At 37.9% G+C, this 22,713-nt stretch overlaps 1 long non-coding RNA gene across 3 annotated transcripts in view; it reads left to right on the top strand.

The window, feature by feature from the left end:
- The window catches only part of LOC132640927 (uncharacterized), a 31,333-nt gene that overhangs the window by 2,474 nt on the left and 6,146 nt on the right, over positions 1-22,713 (top strand). For 2 of the 3 annotated variants that reach the window (XR_009582499.1, XR_009582498.1), the window contains 2 exons: positions 10,994-11,040; positions 12,626-12,999. This is a non-coding gene — a long non-coding RNA (uncharacterized LOC132640927). Of the gene's footprint in view, positions 1-10,993; positions 11,041-12,625; positions 13,000-22,713 lie in introns of those variants that run through there. The other variant, XR_009582500.1, reaches the window with a different exon arrangement.

Below are 22,713 nucleotides of genomic sequence, written 5' to 3'. Positions count from 1 at the left end.
TCACGACCCAAACTGGAGGGCCACGACCGAGACCCGATGCCCAGCCTGACCGAGCGTCACCATGCTATTCATTTCTATTTATTATCCTTACGTGAGCCCATAAACCATTCATTTAATACTTGCTATCAATTTATCGTAAACTCAGTAAAACTCTTCGTGATGAATACACATGAATGTGCAGATCTGCATGACTGCTATAGACACTGTCGACATCTCGACACACCATATCCAAAACACTGTCTACAAAGACTCTAACATGAACCAAGATAGCATAACATAACATATATATACATACGTACTCCGACTCGACAATACTCCTAATAGAAATGGAGTTCACCAATCCAGCTCATAGCTCAGGAACATCCTATGGTAAGTGTCCTCTACATCTGTCTGCACTCGTGTGGCATAAAACACAGCGCCCCCAGGAAAAGGCACATCAGTACGAATAATGTACCGCGTTTGTAAGGCAGAAATGAAACAACATATCAAGACTCAAAAGATAAGAAGAATGTAGGAGTCAACCTGTACCTATGACTCTCACTAAGGACCATGAATATGCATAATGTCCTTTTGAAATATATGCACCTTTTACCCATTCGCTCCTTCGAGCTTCACCCGGTCGGGCATCATAATCAACATATACCAGCTGATCAGGTGGTTTGCTTATATAACGCCGTAACCCTTCCCTTTCCCCATAAAATCATGATACATAAGTATATATATATATATATATATATATGAATGATGCATGACAAAACTTATAAAACTCGGAACTCCCTTCAGAGTCACTTTCTAGTCATTTCCTTTCTATCTTGTTAAGAATACCATCATTATTATCATATGCCTCCTTCGGGAATTAGAATCAATCATGAAAACGTGTATGAAATATGAAACCTTATGTATGCCCCTTCAGGACTTAGGAACTCAAGTACGATATACTTTGAAACTTAATCATATGAATGACAAAGAGTAGACCACCCTAACGTTCTAAGAGTAGAGCCATTATGGAGTAACGTTCATTTACGCTTTGTTCCGTCATGGATCATGCCAAAATGAAAGAGAGGATAGCCTTCACAAACCTTGTTGGCTTCTTCGACAATTCAACCTCACAACCCGTCTAGCGTTACAACCTATAAAAACAATAACGTCTTTCATTAGGCCAAGGATTCATTCGGTATATCATGTATATCAAGTGTCAAACTTGTCGTGTCATGAATCGGGCATCATCTCCCCTGTTTCTACTATTTCTCCAAGTTCACGATATCAAGAACAACAATAACCATACAAATTCTATCAATTCTAGCCCATAAATCAACTCAAAACAACCACCAAATAATCCACATAACAATAACAACATTAACTATGATTTCCGGTGTAAATTTTGTACTTTCTCATTTAGCTATTACTTGAATAAACTCAAATACACCTAGGAGAGGGGAATTTTTTCCTTATATTCCACGAACTATGCTTCTTCCACTTTACTCCACTTCGAAGAAATTCCGGATTCAACAACACGACAAAACGGAACAACGAGGTCGAAGCAGTGAGCAAAACTCCTTGAGTAAAATAATATGTTGTTTCCTTAAAATTGTATCTCACGTTGCTGTATAGGAGCAGCAAAGACACGTTATATCCACTAAACATTATATCCTAACTTGTCTTTATTTTTCCAACGTGATTAGTAAGAAGTAGATGAGTTAATGGTCCAATTTGGCTTATTCACCCTTTTACATGTGTCACCTAGGCACCAAATGTGCTATGACTCATCAAAACTTAATGCTATCATTAACTTGTCCACTGCCACATGGAAACTTGTAGATCCAAAGTTTGTTTTATTGTTGAATAAATATTCTTGTTCATGTAATATTTATCGAATAATCTTTATTAATTTCTCGATCTCAATTCACTTAAATAGCAATCATTTTTAACACATTTCATATACTCTTTGTCATGATCATGTGACATAGCACTAGTCCATAGCCCCTTTTGGTACACACAAAATATTATTTCCAATCACCATCATTCCACTTTCGAGTCTCAAATAATTTCAGGTCTTCATCCTAACCACCTATAAGCTTGGGGGTAACCTCACTTTCCCCTACTTGCGCCTTTTAACTTGCAGGCTTTCTAACACATGAAACACAGGATGTAACAATAAACATCTGGTTAAAAGGAAAACAAAGTAAAAAGTTATTCATGTACTACAACCAAAATAAGCAAACAAAATAAAGTAGAGAAAGTATTAACTAATTGGGCCTTTAGCCCACGACTGCCGCTACTTTTGACACTAACGGGCTGCTGGACCATTGTTCTAAGGCTCGGCTGGGTTGACTCGATGAGGATATTATGTTGGGCAATTGGCAAAATTGCCCTTCTTTTGGGGTGGTCTTTAAATTTTGCCCATCATATTTGAAATCATTAAATTTTGCCCTTCGGCTAAACCCAATGGGTTCCAGGTTCGAACCCCCACACAGTCAAAATTTTAAAAAAAAATCGCAAGGCAGAGTTTAAATTTCGCTATGCCCCCATCAGCATACACTTGTGAAGGAATTACCAAAGTTATGCTGGACCCGGCATACTTATGCCTTATGGGCAGACGTGGCATAAGTATGTTGGGTCTGGCATAACTTTGGTAATTCCTTCACAAATTTATGCCGGGTCCGGCATAAAAGTTTGCCCATTAAGAGTATGCCCCCACCGACATAAACTTGTTAAGAAATTACCAAACTTATGCCGGACCCGGCATACTTATGCCTTATGGGCAGACTTGGCATAAGTATGCCAGGTCCGGCATAAGTATACCGGGTCCGGCATAAGTATACCGGGTCCGGCATAACTTTGGTTATTCCTTCACAAGTTTATGCCGGTGGGGGCATACTTTTAATGGGAAAACTTTTATAGTATGCCACATAAGGCGGAATTTTTCCTTAAGGCATAACTAAAAGTTTGTCTTATAAGACAAAGTCTATACCTTAAGAAAAAGTTCTGCCTTATGGGGCATACTTTTGGTTATGCCTTAATTAAAAGTCTGCCCCATAAGGCATAGTTCCTTAAGGAAAAGTTTTGCCCCATAAGGCATAACTAAACTATGCCTTGAGGAAAAGTTATGCCCCCTCTGGCATAACTTTAGTTTTTCCCTAAGGACTTTATGCCGGATCCGGCATACACTCCTCCAGCCTTGCCTTGCGAAATTATTTTTTTATTTTATGCCTGAGCGGGGGTTCGAACCCAGAACCTCAGGTATCCAAGCGAAGGGCAAAATTTAAAAACCACAAATATGAGGGGAAAAATTTAAAGACCACCCCAAAAGAAGGGCAATCCGTGCAAAAAAAATGTATTATGTTGGACTTCCAGCCCAACACATAATGCAATGGGGGTCAAATAAGTCCAATGGATTCGGTGGTCATGCACAAAAATGGAAAGAAAGATGGATTAGTATTCTAATCAACAAAACTATAATGTCGAAAGGAATATTCAACAATTACTTATTACAATAATTGAGGCGAGAAAATCTAATTTCCAGAGACATGCAAGCAAGCGTTAAAACATACACCAATAAACAAGGATTGCTCGTGATTTAAGGTTTGAGTACCATGAAACTTAATTAAACTAAAGTTCAAGCTTACAAATGGAGTAACTCACATCTGGAACTCAAAAGGACCAACAAACCAACTTAAATCCATACTTAAGAATTTTTAGAAAGAAAGAAATATGTGAAGATTGAATCTAATCAACTGTTATTACTAAAACACCTTGAGTTAAGAAGAAAATAAGAGAAGACTTTATTTTGCAACAGGAGAAAGACAACTCATTGCTCAGATTAGCAAATAGGTGGGCATGTCAACTCAAATTCTCAATATCATTTAAAGAGTGAACAAATATGGCTTAAACTTGACTAATCAAACTATAAATTATTTGAGCTCTATGATTTAGCAAGAAAGAGCTTTGGGAAAATTTATTTGAGCCACACATTCCAAGAGAAACAAAACATCGCTAAAAGTAAAGAAGATGACAATTTCTAAGCCACTCTTAGCTAACTGACAACCATGAAGAGAATAGAAAGGCAAATTCAGACACACCACAATTCATAATTGATTACATATATTTAAGATGGTTGCTTAGCTAAAGACTTGGATGTTAAACATCTGAATTCCTGGAAGACAAAGTACGAAAAAATAAAATAACTCTAAATACTTAGCACAAGAACTAAAGCCAAGGATTAATCTACTGCAATCATTTTGAACAAACTAAAGTTTGAGGGAATATAACAAGCTTTACGTAAATGCCATTAATCGTTGGCTCCTCAAACTTATCATGACATGCTTTTAAAACGTGGATTGAATCACTTTTAAAAGGAGTGAAGTTGAAGATCTTCACTGTTTTGCGATTTACTTTTGCAAAACTTAATTAGTGGAGAAATCCTCTTAAACCTTATGCTAATACTTAACTAGTGAACCCTTTAATTTATGTCTTAAATCAGTTTTAAGCAAAGAAATAAAACGAAGAGTAGGATTGATACTTGTGAAATCATTTGAGGACTGAATTAGGACCTACAATCAACAATCTAAAAAAAAAGACTAAGCCAATCATAGTGAACTCTTAACAGATCCAAGCTAATCCCGAAACAATGAAAGGAACCAATAGTTATGTGAATGAATAGGATTCAAAATTCTCTATTTATGACTGAGCCTAGGTATGTACATACAACAAATATGTCAATTTTGGCAAAGAGAATGTCATTTTATGCAACAAAACAGGGAGAGGATGATCTTCTATGTTAAACAAGAAAATAACACATTCTGGTTCAAACTACTACATGATCGACAGCCCATAATCTTTGGAATAAGTTTTTCCAGTTAAACTAAACTCATTTTAAACATATATGGAGTATTAAGAAAATCCATAAACTATTCGTGCTTCACAGAAAAAAGGCCAAGATTCAGCTAAAACAACTATGGAACAAGATTAATTCATGCTGAAACTAAACAAATAAACCATAACTAAAAATGTTGGAATTAAAACAGGAAACTGAACTATACATATAAAGCATATAGAAACAGAACTAAAGAAAAATAAATTAAAGAGAAGGAGAATTACCTGTTGTGGAGCAGCGACTGAGGCGACAAGAGTCGAAATTGGACCTTGAATTTCACCAAAGATTTGAACACTTCACTTTGAGCCAGTGAAGAAATATTAAAAGTGAGAAAATGAGTGTTGGATTTTTTAGGGGTGTCCCCCGTTGTCTGGGAATGACGGTTGGGGCTCTATTTATAGAACCCTATATGGCTGGGTTTTGAACAATAAAATCGATGTGAGACGGACTCCAAATCTGGAGTTCAACTCAATTTTGAAGAAAATTTGAAGTCTCAGTTTGAAATTGAATCTCTGAGAAAACAAAAGGGAAAACAAAAACGAGAGAAATGGACCTTACTGTTTGAAATTAGCTGGAAAGGGAGATTGAGACAAACTCTCAGTAAATGTTTGCCCAAAATGGGCGAACATTGACTGCCATGGAGGAAAGCTAATGGAATTTTAGTATGGTCTGGTCACCGTTAGAGTTGCCAGGCTTGAGTGCTGGTTCGTGAGATCAAAGGGATTTAGGCCTCATTTGTTTTCATTAAGATTAAGACGTCTGAATCTGAATGCACATCTAAATGATTAAGATGTTGTCTCTAGGTCTGAACACTGAATGATTAAGACTGTTTGTTTTTCAATATCTGAATGTGCATAATGTATTTATTTAAACATAATAAATATACAATTCAAATTAAAAAGTAACTAAATAGTAGAAAATAAATACAAATTTAATAAAAAAAAATATTATTTGATAAAAAAAAAATGAAACATTTATGTTCTCTAGTAATGGTGGAGATGTTTTGTAGTGGGGGTGGAGGGGTGAGTGGGTGGTTGGGGTGAGGGGTGAGATGTAGTGGGGGCAGAGTTGGTGGGGAGTGGGGTTGGGGTTGGTGGTGGGAAGTGGGGTGGGTGGTGTGGGGTGGGATTGTGGTTGGTGGTGGGGTAGGGGCAGGAGGTAGTGGGGGTTGGAGGGGAGGGTGGGTGGGTGGTGGGGTGGGGTTGGAGTGGAGAATGAGTAGGGGTGGGGTTGGAGTGGAGAGTGCGTGGGGGTGGGGTTGACGTTGGGGTTGGGGTTGGAGCTGGTGATAAAAAAGTTCCATACAAAAATACCTCTTAATAATATTAAGACTTGGTTCAAGATCTTAATGATTAAGACCTATTCAGACCCAATAAGTGCTAAGATCTTAATGCAAACAAATGCACTTAATGGCTTGAGGTCTGAACCATTCAGATTCAGACCTCCAATAAGTGCAAACAAATGAGGCCAGTGTCTGAGCTTGGTTGGTTTGGGTTTGCTATTGGTTTGGGAAAAGGGGAAAATAATGGATTAAGGGGTCCTAGGTGATTTAAGAGAATTAATTGGGGGGGGGGGGGGGGGTACTGGGGTTATTGTTTGGCTGAAGTAGAATAGGATTTGTTGGATTCAAATTTAATAGTAGTAAATAGGGAGATGATGGGTTTTTACCAATATGGCCAATTTGGGATTTAAAATACAGCTTCTTCGTTAACAAAATGACCAAATTAAAATGATTCGACCAAAAATTAAGGTGAAAAATTTAATTAGTTAATCAAGCTTCTTGATCTAACAAAGTAAAATATTATTTGTGAAAATAAGCTAATTGTATCAATTAACTCGTTAATGACTTAAAATTCACAATTTGAAGTAAGTAAATTTATTTTGAACATAATTAATATTTAAAATATATAAATTATATATATTAAGATATTTTGCCATATGAAATGGCAATATAGCACTAGAACAATTTAGAAATATTTTTGAGTTTTATGAGTACGTACTTCACTCTGTTTGAAATTCAAGAAGTTTAACTAGTTAATAAAAAATGTGGAGGGCCAAAATTGAGTGTTAACAACTGGCCCTTCGTTGTCCAGAGATGACGAAGGCAACCCTGTGCAAGGAAATTTGGCTAAGCTGATTTTGTCCGACCACCAATTCATTTTTTTTTTAAATGACACAAATTTTGAGTAATACTGAGAGACTGGATTTTGGAACATGATTGGGTGGAGTTCGGATTACGGTTGAGCTCTGGTATTGAGTTCGCCTACATATTCCCGGTATCCGAAATCAAGCCGCATGTAGTTCGACTCGATATGTGGAAAAGGGTATTTCCTTATGCGGAAGTAGCCTTTGGTCTGAGATATATGACAAGTAAATCAGAGTATGAAAAGGGGCTTGCAATTCCTTACTTATGAATGTGGCATGCTTCACACTCATAATTAAGTCTTCACACGGACATAATTTCAGATAACTCGAGTTCATCGTCATCTGGATTTGAAAAAAGAGTGAAAGTGCTCCAGTATAGACTTGAAAATTATACTGGATGCGAAACTTTAATAATGGTCAAGTGACCTTTTCACGAGTAATATACATGCCTTCTTACAGGGGTGTAGTTTGAATCTGGTGAAAGGTAGGTCCTCGACTCTAGCCCGAAGAGTTTGAGCCCCTCTTCTGCAGTTTGCCCCAGTTCGCTAACTAAGTAAGAGTTTCACATTGTGATGTTATTTTTTTGTGTAGTTCGGTTTTGTATACCACAAAATATGAGATAAAATGGTTAGTAGCAAGTGCAATATATTTTCAAATATAACCTGTGCAAACCTGGCATGATATGCCACACTGAAGGAGGTGACGATCCAATTTAATGTACTACTCTTGAAAGAGGTAACAATCAGATATAACTGTGTCACTTTGAACAAGGTGTCGACCCAACGTGTCTCTGGGATAAAATTGTTAGTAGAAAAGCAATATAAGCGTGAATACAAACTACGCAAACCTTTTTTAATGTGCCACACTAAAGGAGATGATGATCCAACTTAACATGCGATATGCCACTTTGAACTAGGTGGCGGCTCAACATGTCTCTTTAAGGGCGGGCGACCCAAATCTGATATAAAATTGTTAGTAATATATGCTTAAACATAAACTGTCCAAACCTTGGTTGACATATCACTCTAAAAGAGGTAACGATCAAAAATAGTGTGTCACTTTGAAAGAGGTGACGGCCCAATATATCTCTTTAAAGGCGGACGACCCAAGTTTGATGTAGTATGCCACTTTGAACAAGGTGACGACCCAACGTGTCTCTTTAAAGGCAGACAAACAAAACTAAATGTCACTTTGAACGCGGTGATGACCCAAGTCTGATGTTGCATGCCACTTTTAACGAGGTGACGACCCAACATGTCTCTTTTAAAGGCGGATGACCCAAGTCTGATGTAGTATGCCACTTTGAATGAGCTGAAGGCCCAACATGTCTCTTTAAAGGTAGACGACCTAAATTAAATGTTGATGTATTGCAAAAATCTAAAATAAAATTGTTAGTAACAAATGTAACATAAATGTAAATATAAACTGCGTAAACTTGGTTTAATATGCCACACTGAAAGAGGTGACGATCCAAAATAATGCGTCACTTAGAATGAAGTGACAGTCTAACGCGTCTGGATGAAAATAATAGAGATGTCATATTGTATGAGGTGACGGCCCAACATTGTCCCAAATATAATAATAAGCCACCTTGAACAAGGTGACGGTCTGGCGAATCTGGAAGATATAATGTCGTGACCCAACCGGAGGACCATGACGGGCACCCGGAGCTACCCTCCCGAGCACCACTAAATATACATGCATCTCATATCCATTCCTGAGTGGGCCATAGTACTAACTCATAAATACCATAAGTTTTATGGAACACAAGCCCAAAAGATAATATACGTACGTCATCAAGAGGATCCCAAGTATACAAGCCGACAAGGCTACCAAAACGATAATATAACAAAACATAGACCGAGAAGTTCATGGAACATCTGACTGTGCATATCTGTCTACCAGCCTCTACTGGAGTGCATAACATAATAAGGACAGGACAGGACCCCGCCATACCAGTCTGTACACACAAAACCATACCAACTGGACTGTAACTCCGAAACAAGTGAAGTGCTCTTGTACAAGCATTGAGAAATCAGCCTAAGGGTCTGAACCGTCTCCCTGTCTACCTGCGAGCATGAACGCAACGTCCACAAATAAAAGGATGTCAATACGAATAATGTACCAAGTATTTAGGGCAATAGAATAACTGAAACTGAACTAAACAATATAATCTGGAGGTCAAGGAATACCCTGAAATATCTCACCTGATCTGACCCATGTGAAATACAATATATATATATATATATATATATATATATATATATATATATATATCTCACTGACCTAGTGGCCAAGCTAAAGAAAATGTCTCGCTGATCCGTTGGCCAGGCAATTTGTCTCGCTGACCCGTCGGCCAGGCAATCTGTCTCACTGACCCATAGGCCAGGCATATCTGTCTCACTAACCAAGTGTCCAGGCTAAAGAAAATATCTGACTGACCAAGTGGCCAGGCTAAATAATATATATGAATAGCATGTTGTATATCATGGATAAGCTGAAATATATGGAGATGTCAACATGTATCTTTCTGACTCTTCTATTAACAATGTACTAAGGAGCGGATAGAAATCCCTTGGAAGATACTGTTATATCCCGTATTTTTGGGCGTTCGGATAATTCAAGATAATTGCGGGAATTGAAGGACAAGGCTATATTTTGACCTTGTTAGCACACAAGTTGCTTATGAAAATTTTGATGTGGAAATATTAGGAAAGGCTAGGGGCAAAAAGGGAAATTCGCAAGATGGCTCATAGAAAATATGGAGGAAGGCTAAGGGTAAATTTGAAAATTGGAGAAATAATTTTTCATGGATTCCAAAACAAAAAAAAAATATAATGTTCTTGAAAAGGCCAAGTGGGCCGTCCAAGTTGGGTGGGCTAAAGCCCACATGGAAGCTAAATAAATAGTCCAAAAGATGACTTATGGAACTCATTTTATCATCTCTTATCCCTTAGAAGACTCGAGAAAGTTGGAGAGACAAAAACCAAAGGGGCCATTCGGCCATGGCAAAGGAGAAGAAGAGTCCCAAAAATCTTAACCAAAGAAATATTTTCTCCTAGCATTTCTACTAATTGAAGGGTCCCTAGCAAAGTGAAGTAGTCATTGGAGCAAGTAAAGTATTCATTCTTGCAAGCTACAAATCCTAGCTAAGTGAGAAGTCAAAGAAAAAAGGTAAGGATTAATCCTCTTCTTATATGTTATGGATGATTATGTATGTTGTAGTACGTAAAAGTGGATGAAATTCATGAAATATGGATGTTATGTGGGTGGCCGAATAGAGGTGTGTTGGTAAGAAGTGATGAACTAATTTTATTTAGTGTCTTTAATTGTTGTTGTTATGGATTCTATGATGCAAATGAAGATTTAATGGTTCAAGTTGGCATTGAAATTGTTTGTGGGTGTTGTAGAAGTTAATGTGATTTTAGCATGATTTATTGTAATTATGAGAATGAAGTTGCTAATGTAGATTGTTGGTGTAGTTTATGAATTTGAAAGAAGGAAATAGGTTGTTATTGTTCTTGTTGAATTTGGAAGGTTTCGGGTGAAGTAGTATGTTGATTGGGTTGTTTGGAATATTATGTGGATTGTTTGAAGTGTTCTTGAATCATGTTAGAATGATTCCGGATTAATACTTGAATGTGAAATCATTGATGTTAGCTTGACTATGTGTTGTTGAATTGAATATAAAAGGAATGCCGTCGAATTGTGTAAAAAGGATTGCTAGTGTTAGAATGTATTTGAAATAATTGTTGAAGTTGGAGATATGATTGTTGGTATTGTTGTTGATAATTTGGCCAAGTTGAATTCTCGGATTTGTTGTTGATAAATTGGCCGAGTTAGATTCTCGGGGATGGTGTATTTACAGGGGAAATGCTGCTGAAATTTTGGCAGAATATAAATGAATTCATTTGAAGGACTAAGACAAGCATATGTCGATGAGTCTAATGATTATGTCAATTCTCTTGAATGTAGACTAGCAAGTTTGGACGAATAAGCGTGGCTAATTGGACGTGGGACAGGTATGTAAAGCTTACCTTTTCTTTCTTTTGGCATGTCCTAGAGCTAAGTAAGCTGTGATACTTATCTTAGGGTAACTCTATTCTTGATTCCGAGCTTGTTAATGATTCTTATTCACTTCTTGATGTGAGTATGCTTAGTATAGTCGAGATTATCATATGATTGAATAACGAGCAAAGCATAAAGAGTTCTTGTTTTCTTTTAAAGAGTTCTGTAAGTAGTAATGTCCCTAACTTTCGTGGATGGTCTCGGATTGTTTTGGAAATGTTCGTAGAGGTTTCTATAATGAATAACGTTCCTAACTTTCATATGCTAACTCAGATTGTTTTGGAAACGTAGCGTACGATATCCATAATGAATCCATTCCTAGATGTAGGATATCCTGAGTTCTTTGACCTCTTAAGCCCGAAGGGGCATCCTCAAGTTGTGCGACTTCATAATGCCGTCTAAATCCCGAAAGGGACATTCATAAGGTCTTTCTCTTACCTATGCATTTTACATTTAAATTTGTGAGTCTCGAAGGAGACAAATGAAAAGGGTTTGATTTCATACATGACGTCCATAATAGTTTTTTTCTAAATGATTTCATGACGTGACTGAGCGTGCTATATCACATATGGCCTCGGCTTAAGTCCGGGTGTGCTATGGCCTCAGCTGATCCCTGAGTGTGCTATAGCCTCAGCTTATGTCTGAGCGTGCTATATAACATATGGCCTCAGTTTATGTTATGCCAATTGAGTTGTGCATATGGTTTTACTAATAATTTCGGGAAAAAAAAATCAGTTTTATACTAAAGGAAACATAAGGTTAGATTTTCAAAACCACTCCGAAGGGGGTGCGAGATTTTACTATTTAGACTTTCAAAATCACTCCGAAGGGGGTGCGAGATTTTACTATTTAGACTTTCAAAACCACTCCGAAGGGGGTGCGAGATTTTCGAGCCTAAGCTATTGGATGATTTCATGACGTGACTAAGAGAAAGGGAAGAAGTTCCCGTTTGAAACTAAAGCTGCTCCGAAGGGAGTCTTTCGATGGTTTTCAAAGATTTTCATGCATTTTCATATTTACATACATGCACGACATCATCATTATCATTATTATGCCGGAAGCGACATGCCCGAAGGGGCCATCATTATTATTATGCCGGAAGCGGCATGCCCGAAGGGGCCATCATTATTATTATGCCGGAAGCGGCTGCCCGAAGGGGCCATCATTATTATTATGCCGGAAGCGGCATGCCCGAAGGGGCCATCATTATTATTATGCCGGAAGCGGCTGCCCGAAGGGGCCATCATTATTATTATGCCGGAAGCGGCTACCCGAAGGGGCCATCATTGTTATCAAGCCTGAAGCGGCTACCCGAAGGGGCCATCATTGCTACGCCGGAAGCGGCCGTCCGAAGGGACTATTTGGTTAGCATGTCGGAAGCGACACGTGTGTTAGATTGCATCATTTGCTTGAAGATTGTGTGTTTGTTTGCATTATTTACTTAAGGATCGTTTTGAGACCTCGTGTATACATTTATGCTTCTTCTAGCGAAGGCTGCAGGTATTGAGTTTGATTGTGATTTCTTCTCTCCTAAATTAGGCTATGGTTATGATTTGTTACTGCTTTACATATTCAGTACATATTCCGTACTGACCCCTTTCTTCGGGGGCTGCGTTTCATGCCACGCAAGTACACCCAGATGAGTAGAAGACTTTGTTAAAGGCGTTCCAGCGGGATTGGCGAGCTCCATCTCAGTTCGGAGTGTTGCCGGGTCAAAGTACTTATGTCATAGTATTTTGTATATGTTAGAGACTTTGCAGACAGTGTCTTGTAGATAGGGCGTCGAGAAGTGCGAATCATTTATATATGTTAAAAGAGTATGTATTTTTAGATGATTTCAGTTGATTTGAAGTACGTAATTAATTGAAAGTTTTCATAATCTGTATAAAGACAATGATCTTTATTTGGAAAAGTTCCATGTTTTTAAAAGTTTTTGAAATGACAGGTTTTGGTAAAGCGAACGTTTAAGGGTTCGCTCGACTCTGATGAGAGTCGGGTGCCCATCATGCCCTATCAAGACGAGGGTGTGACAGATACATTATCACATCTTAATTGTTACACCTCTATGACAGCTATAAACAATAATTCTCTTTCTTTTAGATTCGGTAAACGCTAATTACCTACGGATCATGCCAAGAAAAGAAAGGATAGACATTACATACGTCAAGTCGTCCAAGCAACCCACCAATCAAGCTATTTACAACAAGCATGCAAATCCTATAATAAGAAATACATATACAAACTTAGATGGCGCTGGTATATCATGTATATCAACGATACTTAATTCTAAAATGAAACAGAAAGTTTTTCCTTATTTCATATTCATTACCGCAAGGTCCACAACCAACAATTTACACGACAACTCCATATGATCTCCTTTAGCCTCAAATTCTCCATATCTAAAGATATACCATTAAGCAACCTTATATACACTTGTATACAACACTTCCCCAACATTACTATTATCCCTCGTAACAAATTATACTCAAAACATGCTAACAATTATAGCTCAAGTTAATTTTCAACTCAAAATATCATCAAATTTATATTTGAGCTTTTCCTTCAATTTCTTCTCCTAAAATCTTAACATATTTACCACATAAACTCATAAACATGAGACTAAGAGGAATTCTTACCTCAAAAACACTTCAATTCCAACATAACTCCACCTTGAAATACCCTCTGAAGCTTTTACAAGTAGAAGAGACAAGCTTCAACCTCACTTTGAGACCCTAAGCACTTTGATCTTTGATTTATGCTGGGATAAATGTTTGAATGTGTTTGGAGAAGTCTCTAGAGCTTTCTTGAACTTGGGGCTATGTCTAGAATGACTTAAAATGAAGAGGGGTCGTCACGTCTAAAATCAGAAAATTTTCATCGACATTGAATTATACTGGTCGTATCTCTGGCCGTATAATAAATATGGTCTGTATCTTCAATCATACAATTTCATACGCGCTGTAACTTTGGCCGTATTTCTCGGATTTGCAATTTGTCAATTGAATTGGAAAGAAGACTCTCTGAACTTGAATTTATGTAGGTTGTGAATTCAATAATGTCACGACCTAACTAGGGGCCGCGACGGGTACCCGGAACTGGCCACCGAGCACCACTCGAGCTACTACTCATCTTACTCACTTAATGCTCTTTTATCAACTTTATACACTAATTGTAGGAAAATCATATTTTATATGGAAACATAAATGCTTTACACGCATTTGCCTCTCGGTCATCAAAATAATATATACACACAATAGCATCTTGTGAGACCATCTAACCCACACTGCGTATCTACGAGCCTCTACTGACATACTAAACATATAGACGGAACAAGACTCCGCCATGCCCAAAATGTACTTATATACCAAAAGAAGAATCATAAGCACCTCCGAACAATGGAGTGCTCTCAATCAGCTGACAGCTACTAAGAATCTGGATCAAGCTCACCTCCCTGTCTACCTGTGGGCATGAACACAACGTCCAAAGAAAAACGGACGTCAGTACGAATATTGTACTGAGTATGAGAGGCATAAATGATGAAATAAGACAATGATGTAAAGAAAATACCAATGTGAAATAGCTGTATCTGACTGGCAATTATAATAGAAGTAATGCATGCTGTCTTACTCATACTCATCAGTATATCATATATGCATAATGTATAAGCTGCCCATCCATATAGGATCGGTGTGATAATCAATAACATTAGCCCGCGTCCAGGCCTCCCGCGTCCGGGGTATCATCTCACGCCGCCCACTAGTGGTGTCTGCCCATGCCATCTGGCCATGGTGTATAACTGCCCGCCTTGGCGGTGACTGCCTGGCCAAATAGGCGCGGTGTAATAGTAATATCATCATCATAACATGCTTATCTTATCATAGTACATGCATAGGGCTCAAATTCAATTATACTTTATCAGGGTAACGTAAGGTCGTGATCCCCCGATGTCATTATGGAACAATCTTCGACATCCTGCCTCACCTTGAAGGATGTAGCATATAAGGTGAGTGTAAGCAACAAATAGCATCATTAACAATATGGCACCGTCATATCATATCTCTTATCCTATATAGACATTTATGGATATAGGTTGTTAGCTTTCCGGAACATACAAACTCATGACGAGGAAAGGAATTCATACTATAGGATTCATAACATTAGAAGGAAAGGACTAGCCTCACATACCTTTGTTTTTTAGCTAAGCTATCGTTCACTTGCTCTCCTTTAACGTCACATCGTTACCTTCAAGAGAGAATTCGTATAGACGTTAGTTAATCGACTAAGGGAATGCGTCACTATTTCTAGAGAAAATTGGGCAGCACTTCCTTTATCCATACTACTTTAGCCATAATCTATATCGACTCCAAACGTTCACAACACCATCCACAATATTGCATCCAACAACCATCATATATATATATATATATATATATATATATATTTACGACATTCCACCATTTTTCTCCAATTTTCCCACATTTATCCTTATAACTCATTATTGTGTTTTCGCGTATTTAATACTTGTTTCGTGATATAAACATCATTTATAACGTATTCATAATCACAACACATCAACATTAGTGATTCAATCCAATTACCATTCAACGACTTGCATTATTTACCCATTTATGACCCATTTGCTATGCCTTTCTATAATTCAAGTATTTTGACCTTCCAATACCTTAAACAACATGAGATGGTCATGAAACTTACCTTAGATGGTGGTTGAACAAGTCTTGAGTAGCAATACTCCTTTATACTAAAAACCCTACTTCACTTCCTTTGCAATTTCTTGGTGTAGATGGACTTTGATGAATTTCACAATCTTGATTTCACGGATTTGGGTGTTGTTGATCTTGATTTTCACTTGGATTCTTGTATTGGAAGAGTTTTGGAAAGTTCTAGAGAGATGTTGTGTTATATCCCGTATTTTGTACATTCGGATATTTCAAGGTAGTCGTGGTAAGTTAAGGGCGAGACTATTTTCCAAAGTTATTTTAATATACAAGTTGTTTATTAGTATGGAAATATTGACAAAGACTAAGGGTAAAAAGGGAAATTGACAAGGTGGTTCATGGTAATATTATGGAAGGCTAGGGGCAAAACGGAAATTTCACAAACAATTCAAGAAGGATCTTGAAGGGACCATTTTGGCCGTGTGGCATATGTCCATATTTTTATTTAATGGGGATATATATATATATATATATATATATATATATATATATATATATATATATATATATATATATATATATATATATATGGACCAAAGCTTACAGAACAAGACAATTATTCATCTTTGTTTATTTTGAGAAACTTCAAGAAAAAGGGAGAAGGGGACATGTGTCCACTTTGTGTTGGTAGAAGCCATATATATATATATACATACAATTGATGACAAAATAAGGCATATTCATCTTTTAAATCAAGAAGCTTGGAGAAGAAAAACTTGGAGAAAAAAAATAGGGGCCATTCGGCCATGGTTCCAAAAATTTGGCCCATGGAAATTGATCAAGAAAAATTATTTTCTTCTAGTATTCCAACTAATTTGAAGGCCCTAATTAACGTGGGGTGGTTGTTGAAGCAAGCAAACCATTCATTTGTGCAAGTTTACAACCCTAGCCAAGTTAAGAAGTGGAGTGAGAAAGGTATGTATTCAATCTTCTTTTAATTGTGTTAGGGATGATTTATGCATGTTGTAGCATGAAGAAATGGATGAAATTCATGGAATTATATATGTTGGAATGAAGCCGTGTGGGTGTTGTATGGTATAGAAGTGATGAACTAATTTTACCTAGTATTTTAATTGTTGTTGTAGTAGATTCTATGATGTAAAATGAGGATTTAGTGGCTTGAAATGAAGTGGAAATCGTTTGCGGATTGTCGAAGAAGTTAATGTGATATTAGTATGGTTTCTTATATTTGTAAGAATGAATTTGTTAATGTGTAGGTTGTCGATATAATTCATGAATTTGGAAGCGAGAGATGTGTTGGAAGATTGTAAGTTGGGCTGTGGTGATTGAATTGAATATAAGTAAAATGTCGTCAAATTATGTAAAAGGAGTTACTAACGTTAGAATGTATTTTGGATTGATTGACGAAGTTGTTAATGTGTAGATTATTGGTATAGTTCATGAATTTGGAAGAAAGAAATGTGTTGTTGTTGTCCTTATTAAGTTTGAAAGATTTCGGATTATTGTTGATAATTTGGCCGAGTGGAATTCTCGGGTTATCGTTGTTGATAATTTGGCCGAATTGAATTCTCGGGGATGGTGTATTTACAGGGGAAATGCTGTCGAAATTTCGGCAGATTATAAATGAATTCATTTGAAGGACTAAGACAAGTATATGATGATGAATTTAATGATTATGTAAGTCTTCTTGAATGTAGACTAGCAAGCTTGGACGAATAAGCGTAGCTAATATGACGTGGGACAGGTATGTAAGGCTTGCCCTTTCTTTCTTTTGGCATGATCCTTGTGAAAAGAGTAGACAATGTATATATATGATTCCAAAGAAATTCCTATTCTTAGAGCCACTAGGATGGCTAATATTCTTGATTTCCATAAGCTACTTCATATGGTTTTGATACATATCTATGATTTCCGAAGCTCTATTTGACATGTTTCCGAGTTTGTCTATGATTCTTATTCACTTCTTGACATAAGTACGCTCAGTATAGTTGAGTTTATTGTATGGTTGAATAACGAGTAAAGCATAAAGAGTTCATGTCCCTAAAAAGGCTCTGTAAATATTAATGTCTCTAACTTTTGTATATAGTCTTGGATTGCTTTGGAAACGTTCGTAGAGGTTCTGTGGTAAAAGTGTCCATAACTTTCTCATACTAAACCGGATTGACTTGAAACATGTTTATGATCCTTCAAATGTCGGTAAGTGTACGTATCTATCGAGTCTTGATTTATGTGCATATGGTTTCTCACTACTCTGCTCGTGCAAGCCTCAGTATGTCCTTCACTGCGTCTCGGGCCAGGGCATGTTCTCGTGCGTATTCCACTGCATTGTTCACCGCGTCCCTCTCACTTGCGAGCCGGGACACGTTATATGTATATGTACATGATGATATGATGATACGGGAATGGCAGCCAGGACGGCATATGATGACTCTATTCACCGAGACCCGCAACAGAGGGCCGGGGCACGTTACATGCATATATGACACAGGATATTGACATACATGATTTTATTTACCGCGTCCCTCACTAGAGGGCCGGGGCACGTTACATGCGTATATGATACATGATCTTGACATACATGATTTTATTCACCGCATCCCTCATTAGAGGGCTGGGGCACGTTATATGCATATATGATATACGACGTTAACATGCATGATTTTCATTTAAAAAGGCAAGTGCTGTGATGATTTTAAAAGTCATGTTCGTTTCTGGTAAATCTCTGTTTCGGTTATGATCCTCTTTAGTACATTTCATGCCTTACATGCTCAGTACATATTCCGTACTGACCCCCTTTCTTCGGGAGCTGCGTTTCATGCCACGCAGGTACATACAGATAAGTAGAAGATTTTGTCAGAAGATGATCCAGCGGGATTGGCGAGCTCCATTTTCTTCCGGAGTGTTGCCGAGTCGGAGTATATATGTTATGATTTCTTGATTGATGTTAGAGACTTTGCAGACAGAGTCATATATGTGGGTTGTCAGTCTTGTAAGAGGCTCTACAAGCCGAAGTGTCATTATGCATTATGTTACGAATTCCATATGATTACAGATTTTATTTGAACTGAGAACGACGAAAAGAATGTTTCTGAAAGCCTAAACTATGTATTTCATTTTTATTTGATTTAAGGGTCCACAGAGATTATGTGTGTAATAAGAGTTAGCGGGTTCGCTCCGCCCCAAGTAAGGGTCGGGTGCCCATCATGCCCTAATCAAGATTAGGGTGTGACATGTTGGGTCGTGGAGAGAGAAGATGAAATAAATAAAATGAACTTGGGTCCTTATTTAAAAATTGAAATCTGTCCCGACATCATTATGCGGTCCGTATAAATTTATATGGTCCATATAATCGACCGTAAAACTGCTCCAGTGACTACCCCTTTTCTGTGTCAACTTGACGGTACATTATACGGGCCGTATAATTTTATACGGTCCGTATAATTGACCGTAAAATCCTCCCTTCATCAACCTTATTCTGTGACTCTTTTACGGTCTATTATTCGGCCGTATAATGTTATACGGTCCGTATAATCGACCGTGTAACCCATCAGTTCACTGAGTCTTATTCTCGTCATTTCGTTTGATCACCGATCCTTATGGAACCTTCTTAACAATTATTTAGCACCTCAATACCAGTCTAAAGGACGTTGTCCCTCGTCAAAACACCATATACGTCATACCCTTCATTGGCCTAATCACTGTACGCTAGCGGGGGAAATTTCCAAGGTGTAACAAATAACTCCTTATATGCTGAGCGATATACCTCCCTCAAGTTGGACCAAAAATTTCTATCCAGAATTCCGCCAAGGTTTCAACAAACTTAATTTCTTTGATTCGCTTGATCCCGGAACCCTTAGATACTTGGTTAACACTTGTTAAAAGTCTTCCTTAACCTTATGAGGGTTCTATGGCCTCTCCCGCTTATGCTAGTTTACCTTTGACACAACCGATGCGAAAATTTGCGAGATGTAACATCATATATATATGGTTCGTATCCTCTGCCATGTAACATTATACGACCAACATCCTGGCCGTATAAAATTATACGGTCAATATAGTTGGCCGTATAATACCACCTCCAAAACTGCCTTCTCTGGAAATTTTTAAAATCCTTAAATACGGTCTGTATTCCCCAAGATACGGTCCATATAATTCAATCTTAAAATGGAACTTCAACGAGATGTATTCTCGTCGATTCACTTAATCTCCAATCCTTCCATAACTTACTGAACATGAACTTAAACACTTATTAGCACAAGTTAAGCATGTTTAACCTCATATATCCTCGAAGGAACAAACCCGGTGTCCAAAATTAAGACAACTAACGTACGACGAATCTTAATGCATAAAACTAAAAGGTGTAACATATAATATGTCACTTGAACAAGGTGACAACTCAACATCGTCCCAAGTATAATAATAATTTACCTCAAACGAGGTGACAGTTTGGCGAGTCTAGATGAATATAATATGTCACTTGAACGAAATGACAGCCCAACATTGTCCTAAATAATTAGGTGACGGTCCGAAGAGTCTGAAAGAATCAAAGATGTCACATTGAACGAGGTGACAGCCCAACATTGTCCCAACTATAATATGATATCTCACCTCAAACGAGGTGACGTTTTGGAGAGCCTGGAAGAATGAAATACAATAGATATGTCACTTCGAACGAAATGACGGTCTGGTATGTCTGGATAAAGGGCGGATGACCCAAATGTAATAAGATACGTCACCTTAAACGAGATTATGGTTCGGAGAGTCTGGATGAATATTATAATAAATATGTCACGTTGAACGAGGTGACGACCCAACATTGTATCAAATAAGATACGTCACCTCGAACAAGGTGGCGATCTGGATAGTCTAGAGAATCAAATATAATAGATATGCCACATCGAACGAAATAACGGTCTGGTGTGTCTGGATGAAGCGTGGATGACCCAAACATAATAAGATACGTCACCTTGAACGAGAGATGTTCTAGAGAGTTTGGATGAATATTATAATAATGAACGAGGTGACAGCCCAATATTGTATCAAATATGTTCGAGGTGACGATCTAAATAGTCTGGAAAATCAAATATAATATGTATGTCACTTCGAACGAAGTGATGGTCTGGTGTGTCTGGACGAATGGCAGATGACCCAAATATAATATTACATTGCCTTGAATGAGGTAATGGTTCAGAGAGTCTGGATGACTCCAGTATAATCAATATGTCATTTCGGTGACGGTCCAGTTCATCTCTTTGAAGGGCGGATGACCCAAATATAATATTTCCTGTGAGATTGAGAACAGGTTAGCATGAACAAATGTCCACGATATAGAGTAAAATTATAGTATAGCCGTTCGCTTTGGGCCAGCGGATGGGCTTGTTGCTTCGTATATCTGGTTGTCTTGGAAGACCTGATGTTAACTTCTGTAAGATCAAGGTGAAGTTGTTAAAGTAAAGAGAACGATAAAAGTATTTAGTAAAATAAAAAGTTGAGTCATAAAGTAGCCATCCAACTCAAGCGAGTGAATGGGCTTATCATTTGTGAAGCTAGTAATATCTCTGGTTGTCGTTAATGACTTTGTCATTCTGGATCTTTGGCATCAGGGATACGTTGTGTTTGTAACGGTAGCTTTGAAAAGGCTTGTGCATGCCCCTGAGTTTGGCAATCCTCTGATGTAACGACCTATTTGGTCGTTATGGCTCTTTCGGCACTTTCGCCACTTCCGAGCATTGATTGACTCACTTTTGACCCGAGGTTGACTTTTGGGCAAATGGACCTTTTTCCAAGTTTCGTCAACTCCGAGAGGTCCGGATGGTTGTTTAGAACCTGTATGTATGATTGCTTTGGTTCCCAACGCATTTTGGCGCGTTTCGAGACTTTATATGGGAAATGGGAAGTAGGAACCGGTGATTGACTTGGTCAACGAGACCTCCGTTGAAAATTTTGAGACCATAAGTACGTTCGCAGCATATTTTTGTATAGGTTTAGGTGGTTAGGTTGTGAGCCTGGCTTCGGGAATAACCTGGATTTTCGATTGAAACTTAGAAAATTTATGGGGAATCTAGTGTCTAGTGCCCGCAATGGCGGCACTAGAGCCGCCCCACCAGCACCACTGTGGTGGTGTGATGTCCGCTGGGGTGGTAGGCCATACCGCTACGGCGGTAGCCCAGCCGCCGTAGTGGCATTCCAACCGCCGTGGCGGTGACGGGCAGTGACATTTCATTGAACATGTCTTAAATAAGTCTTTGACCTTCATTATTTCATATCTCGATATTGGAGCTTAGAGAAACTTTTCTTGGAGATAATTTGAAGAAACTCTTGCAGGTCAACCTTGCCCAATCCTTTACTCTTCCTTAATTACAATCATCTTAGAATTCCCCCTTCCCTTTTACAATCCCTTAGAGTTGGAATTTGAAGAAGGGTTTTGGGAGATTTTCCCTTAGGGTCCTACATGATAAATTGATGATTTTGATGATAACACTTGATGAATCTAAGCTTAGTAATCATATATCTTTCACTTTTCACGTTGAATTTCGAATTTGGAGAATTAGGGTTCATACCCAATTTTGGGGTTTTTACTAGAAATCAGATTTGGGGATAATTCTTGAGCTAAATTAACAATTAATGATGGGGTTATGATTACCTAGGATTCAATTTGGTATTTTACCCTTGAATTTCTTGTTTTGCCCTTGTGGGCCCGTTTTCCCAATTTCTAGGGTTAAATTGGACTTAATTGATATCATAGCAATATTAGTATCATTATTCATGATTTCTAATTTAGAATTCGATTATGCTTAGACTACTTTGGTTTTGAGCTTCAGAGAAAGGGCAAGGCGATAGAATGACTTGTTGTTGTTGCGGTTCGGTAGACCAGGTAGGTTATGGTTTACCTTTGATGAGACTTAGTATAGTGAATCACATATTTAAATT

This window comes from Lycium barbarum, chromosome 5 (genome assembly GCF_019175385.1).
Source record: "Lycium barbarum isolate Lr01 chromosome 5, ASM1917538v2, whole genome shotgun sequence".
In the NCBI taxonomy this organism is placed as follows: Eukaryota; Viridiplantae; Streptophyta; class Magnoliopsida; order Solanales; family Solanaceae; genus Lycium; species Lycium barbarum.
Note: the sequence above shows the minus strand (reverse complement) of the source record. Positions and strands in the feature narration are given on the sequence as shown.